Below are 5,956 nucleotides of genomic sequence, written 5' to 3'. Positions count from 1 at the left end.
ATTTGAGTCCCAGTTTCCTTTCCATTAGTATTGGTTTCCCACACATTTCCATTCATTTCAAGTAGTTCAGCTTTCATATGTTCCTCTAATTTGTGACTAAAATCAACTGGCTCTGTGAGCATCCTGATGACCAGTGTTTTGAACTGTGCATCTGAAAGTTTAGCTATTTCTTCATTGCTTATATTTTTCGGGTCTGGGGCTCTAAGTTGTTCTTGAGCCATGTTTTCATTTGTTCGTGCCTGTTATGTATGAGGAGCGAAGCCTTAAGTGTTCTTCAGGGTGGGGCCACCCAGTTCTCTAGTTTGTGACGCTCTAAGTGGGGGCAGGGTCAGAGAGGGACAATGGCGGTTACCTCTGCTGCTTCCTGCCAATGGGGTCTGTTTGGTCCATGGTCCGTCTCACTGCTCGCTCCTTCACAGGTCTATCTGCGTGTGAATGTGTGACCATGATCAGCCCTCAGTGGGTCCACTGCCTTGCACCCTCAGTGGGTCCGCCCGCTTCTCCACACCTGGGTTCCGCCCATGGCTGCTGGCGCACCTGGGTCGGTCAGGTGGATCTTTCCTTCCCGACCCCACTCTGCTGCTGTCTGTGCCCCTCTTACTGATTTGGCTGAAGGGTTCGTTGTTGTCAGACTTCCGTGTAGTTAAATTTTCTGTGGTTTAGCTGTGTTTTTGTTGCTAAAACTTTGTTGTTTTTAAACTTGTTTGTGTGAGAATGTGCAGTGCTTCTACCTATGCCTCCATCTTGGTGGAAGTCTGTCACATTATGTGTTTGAGAATAATTTGTGTTAATGCATGTGCCTATCAGTCATTTGTGGTCATTAGTGCATAGTATTCCATTGTATGAATATGTCACAATTATCCACTGTTCTGCTGTTAATACTTAAGTTGTCTCAAATAACTACAAAATGAGAACTTCCCTTGTTGCTTAGTAAGTGTTAGGACCTGGTGAAAGATAGCATCTCTGACCTATCTTTGTCTGCAATTTTGTCCCCCATCCCCTAACAAAGAGGAACAAGAAACTCATTCCACCCAATGATCAATGAAAGTTGAATGGAGAAATTGGACTATCATCTCCACCCAACAGTAATGATGTGATATTCTTTTACCTACTGGAATGTATCAGAACATAAATGTTTACTTTTATTTGAACACTTCCCACTGATATTTGATTATGTATTCATGTTTTATCTGTTCCAAACACTAAAATGTAAGTTTATGAAGGTAAAAACTTTGTATTTTCCATTGCTTGAAGTCTTAGCTCCTACAACTTGCCTGGCAGAAAGTAACTCAATCCAAATTTAATGGAAAAATTAATGAATAAAATATTATTTAAATTTTTGTTGGGTGTTCACCAGCCATTTATTATGCATAGAATATTATTTAAAAGTTCTTTAAATGCAAATGTAATTTTTGCATGTTATAGAATTGTCTGGATTTGGTACAATACAAATAGGAAGCAGGTTTATTTTACTTTATTCTTTACTGCCACCAATGGCTCCTCTAAGGAAGGGATGGAGGAAAGAGAGCTTAGTGTTGGTGTTGTTCGTGTTTCTCTTGACTATTAAATACCACTGGTCTTGTAAAGCATCCTAAGTCTATCATGAAGTACATTGGTGGAAGCTACCTCATTATACCTTCTTTCAGATGTGTCTGCAATAAGCTTTCTGGCAGACTTCTGTTATAATACACCCACATCTCCTGCTTCCAGGGGAATTCCCACAGTCTTTATTCTTGTAGGGCCCTTTTGCCACAGTATGTTATTTTGGGGGGATAGGGTCCTTTCAAAGATCCCCTTCATAGCAAGGGCTTACCCTTGATCACCAAAAATGTGGCTTGATCCAATACTGACCCTTCTTTCCATACCAAGCCATCATGAGCTACTTTATCAGCATCAATACTCACGTTCACCCCAAACTTTAGGGAACATGTGGAGTGTATCAGTTATCTATTGTTGCATACAAACTTAGTAGGTAAAAAGACTCCAAAACTTAGTAGATCAAAACAACGGCTATTTGATTTGCTCGAAATTCTGTCACTCAGCAATTTGGGTTGGTCTCAGCTGGGTGGTACTTCTGCTGGCCTATTCTGTGTTGATGCATACAGCTGTAGATATCTAGTGGCCTTACTGGGGCTGGATTGGCTTAAATAACCTCATTTACATGTCTGGCATTTGGTGTTGGGTGTTTGCTAGGCCACGTACCTCCAACTGGTCTCTCATCCTCCAGGCTTCTTAATATTATGAAACACCCCAAGAGGGAAAACCCCAAAGCATAGCACTTTCTATGCTTCTCCTTATGTTTGCTGATTTCCTGCGGCTGAAAGCAAGTCACATGATGAAGCCCAGAGTTAATAAGTGAGAAATCTATAAAAAGTCATGGATTTGGGGACCATTAATATGGCAACATGAGGTTTGCCTAAAATCAGTGGTATTTTGGAGCTGAGAGCTGACCATATACATCTCTTCACAATTTCACATAGTGACTTGAGGCTTGTAGCTTGAAATTGGTTATGATGGGAATATTTCCACCACAGAAATCAGAAAATGCTTCAAATCAGGACTTCTCCTATCCCTTCTCCCTTTCCCGAAAGTACATTTAATAGCACATCACTTCCTAAAACATTCAAGACACAGCATTAGGAATTTCTGTAAGAATCTGAAGAAATCCCTAACCAAGTACTTCTCAAAAATTCAAATTTACTGGGCTGAAGAAAACTCCTATTCTTCCCCTATAGGAAGGGGGAAATGCCACGGTTCTCTTCTTTTCTGTAAATTCCCATCAAAGATCACACTAGTAACTATCCAGCATTCTCACTTATATTCTGGATATTTCTGGTAGGGTATTTATTCTATACTAGACCAGTTAGTCTACATTGCAGAATATCTTGAGGGGTTGTGCTTAGTGGCAGACTTGTCCTTAGCTTTGAACAAAAATATTTCATATCCTTTTATACATCCTGTTTCTCAAATTTTACTTGAGCTGGATACATAGATTTATGACTCCTCTCTGTATAAAAAATTCATACTGAGGGATATGCAGTCCTTCTGTACTAGGGATCCTAAATCTTATCTTTGAAACAAGTCAGAACACCAGAGACCCATAAATCTACACTTTGGCACTGTGCCATTGGCCTATACAAATGCGTACATTATTTTTTTAAAAAACAAAGAGTTTACCAATCTATTTCTTTTCAGAACATGTTAAAGAATGTTGCTGACTGCTTCATCTGGGACTTCTTGCATTGTTACCCACAGGAAATTATGCCCTTGGTGGTTAGTGCTTCTTGCTTCTGCTAAGCATTAGGAAGGTTTTATTTCACAAACACTGTAGGCTTGTAACAGATCAAGTTTTTTCATTCTTATTCTGTTCATGAAATGCACAGAAAGGCTTTTCCTTTTCTACTAATTGTTCAGGACATGATGATTTGTATTTCCTATGTCAACTGATCCATCAAAACTTGTGCTTTTTTCCTTTCCTACCTTTCCCCCCTTAAACTCAATTTCCCCCTTTATTTTTATCTTGTTTTATTGTCACAAATTTATAAATGGCAATGATTTTTTCTTGGAACCAAGAGGATGTAAATACACAAATCCTAAAATAGCCTTCGTTAGCTATTACATTTCTCAGAGTGTGATCCACATGCATCATCAGCATCATCTGGGAGTGTGTTAGAAATGCAGAATCTCAGGCCTCACTACAGAACTACTGAATTAGAATCTACATTTAACAATATTCCTCCCAGTCAGGATACATACCTGGGTTGTGGGCCAGATCCCTAGTGGGGGCCACATGAGAGGCAACCACACATTGATATTTCTCCCTCCCTTCCCCTCTCTCTAAAAATAAACAAATAAAATTAATTTCAGAAGAAAAAAATGATATTTCCAGGTGATTCTTGTGCATATTAAAGTTTGAAAAGTGCTATTCTAGTGTACTCCTTGTATTTGCTACCTTGAAATACACACAAATAAACTGCAGCATCTTCTCTTTTATAAATGAATTTTTCATATCCATGAATTCATGTTTGCCTCTTTATTCTCAGTTCTCTATTCTTTTAAGGCAAGAACCTTGTCAAGTCCATAGAGCCATGTTCTTAGTAGTCATGAAAAGGATACTGTGAATGCTATAAGTCTTTTGAGTAGATGGTATGTGTTGCTTGCTACTAGGTGTGTGATGCTTTAGCCATAGAACTTTTTTGTTAACACCTTTCAAATAGATTATCCCTCAAGCTATGCAGATTTAAAATATAAAATAATAATAGAGGACAAAATAAATTAAAAAGTATATCTACTAAGCAAAAAATTAATTTTAATTTTTAACTAAAAAATAATTTTAATTTAAAATAGAAAGCAATAAGGTAGAAAGATTAAAGAAGACTGTACCAGATAAGACTGTAAAAGAAAAATTTCTTACAGTAGGCACTTATTATTGAATTGACATGAAGTTCACTCCTGAATCCTCACTACTTGAATTATAATCACTAAGTAATATGTCTGAATGATGTGATAATTGTTTTCAAAGGTAAGTGGTGGGAGTATTAATCCTATAATTAAAGATTCAATTTGAGAAAATAGGAGACAAGAGTTAATTTCTTATCACCAATCACCATTGTCTTCATGATTTCTAAGGCCATTCCACCTTTAAAAATGCAGGCTTGAACATAACCTCTTCAGAGGTTTGACCTCAGAGACTGCTAGATAATCTGATATTCTTATGAGCTCTTAGATGCTGAATGGGCCACCTGTACAAGAAACATTCTTACATTTGCCTGCTTCACAACAAGGTTGTATATTAAAAGAATCTTCTGATAAACACCAGACAGAAGAATCAGCTTCAGCACAAACTGTTTGTAACTGCACAACAGCACACAAGAATTAGTGGGCTGAGTGACTCTCAGTCAACCAGATGACGGAAGAACTCACCAAAAAAAGACCCAACAACAATCAACACCCAATTACATCCAGAGAACCAACATAAATGGCATAAAGGGCATCGCAAATGTATCTAGTTTAGGTGACCAAGGAGACTGTACCACTGAATCTCACAGGTCTCCTACCATAGGAGTTCATACCATAAAGACCAGGAGTCAAAGCACATCAATTTAAGAAGCAGAAGCAAACAAGAAGAATATAAAAAATACTGGGAAGACAAAGAAACAACCCCCAATTGAAAGGAAAGGGGGAATCCTCAGAAAGAATGCTAAATGAAATAGAGGCAAGTCAACTATCAGATATTGAGTTCAAAACAATGATTATAAGGAAGTTCAATGAGCTCACCAAGGATTATCAAAAACTACAGGAAACTATGAGGAACTTACTGCAAACTGTATCAGCATGAAAAAGGACATAGAAACCATCAACAATAGCCAAATAAGGAGGAAAATGAAGAATACAATTTCTGAACTGAAGAACACAGTAGAAGGAATCAAAAGAAGCTCAGTGAAGCAGAGGGTTGAATCAGTGAGCTGGAGGGCAAGGTAGAAAAAAGTTCTCAGAAAGCAAGAAAAGGAAAAAAGACTAAAAAAATAATGAAGATGGGTTGAGGGAACTGCAGGATACCATGAAACATAATAATATCAGTATAATAGGGATATTACAAGTAGAAGAGAAGCAAGGGATGGAAACCCTGTTTGAAAAGTAATGATGGGAGACCTCTGGCCAAGATGGTGGCATAGGTAGACACACTGTGCCTTCTCCCACAATCAAAAGAAGGACAACAACAAATTTAAAAACAAAAAACAACCAGAACTGGCAAAAATCAAACTGTATGGAAGTCTAACAACCAAAGAGTTAAAGAAGAAACATTCATCCATACCAGTAGGAGGGGTAGAGATGGGCAGCTGTGGTGGAGAGGACTCACAGCAAGGCAACAACTGGCAAAGCAGGTAAGGTGGTGGCTGGTGGAGTACATAGTCTCACATTTGCATGCAGTTAAGCCAGGAAGAGCAACTGGGGA

The sequence above is a fragment of the Artibeus jamaicensis genome, unplaced genomic scaffold, assembly GCF_021234435.1.
Source record: "Artibeus jamaicensis isolate MK-2021 breed Jamaican fruit bat unplaced genomic scaffold, CSHL_Jam_final contig_60, whole genome shotgun sequence".
In the NCBI taxonomy this organism is placed as follows: Eukaryota; Metazoa; Chordata; class Mammalia; order Chiroptera; family Phyllostomidae; genus Artibeus; species Artibeus jamaicensis.
The sequence above is the reverse complement of the archived record's forward strand: the minus strand, read 5'-3'. Positions refer to the sequence as shown.